The sequence below is a fragment of the Sminthopsis crassicaudata genome, chromosome 2 (assembly GCF_048593235.1).
Source record: "Sminthopsis crassicaudata isolate SCR6 chromosome 2, ASM4859323v1, whole genome shotgun sequence".
Lineage (NCBI taxonomy): Eukaryota > Metazoa > Chordata > Mammalia > Dasyuromorphia > Dasyuridae > Sminthopsis > Sminthopsis crassicaudata.
This window is the reverse complement of record NC_133618.1, coordinates 273,888,053-273,888,598: the sequence shown is the minus strand read 5'-3', so window position 1 is coordinate 273,888,598 and position 546 is coordinate 273,888,053.

The following is a 546-nucleotide window of genomic DNA, read 5'->3' as shown; positions in this document are numbered from 1 at the left end:
CCAAATTATAGCAGAATTTCTAGAAAGCAAAACAAGTATGCCTCTATCCAATCCTACTTGGTTACTTAGTCCTCCAGTTTAGAAGTTTCATTAGTTTGGTCCCATCGTCCTGTTGAAGTATATTTTTTTTTCCCCCCTGAGTGTGTGGGGGCTGATGGTGGAACTGGAGGATCCTAGGCAGTGCTGCTGCTATTGCAGGGATCAATTTTGGTTGGGGGAAGGAAATGAATCATTAATGAGTCTTACAAACTTCAAGGAAGTCCAAGTAGGCAAAAGATTCCATGAGAGATTGCTGCTTCTCTCTCTTTTTTTTTTTAACAGGCTCTTTAAGAGAGAGCCAGATGTCATCAGCAGCTGTTAATGCTACTGGAATATTTGGGGAATGAATTAAAGGAAAAAGATGATTTCTCTAAAGCCTTATGGGTAGACAATAGCAAATATGGCTTGTGTACGAGTTTTGCATTAGACTAGCTCCCTTTCCCATAACCTCTTGGAGGAATAGGGGGTGGAAGTGAATATTAGCAGACAAACCAGAGATCAGCCAGG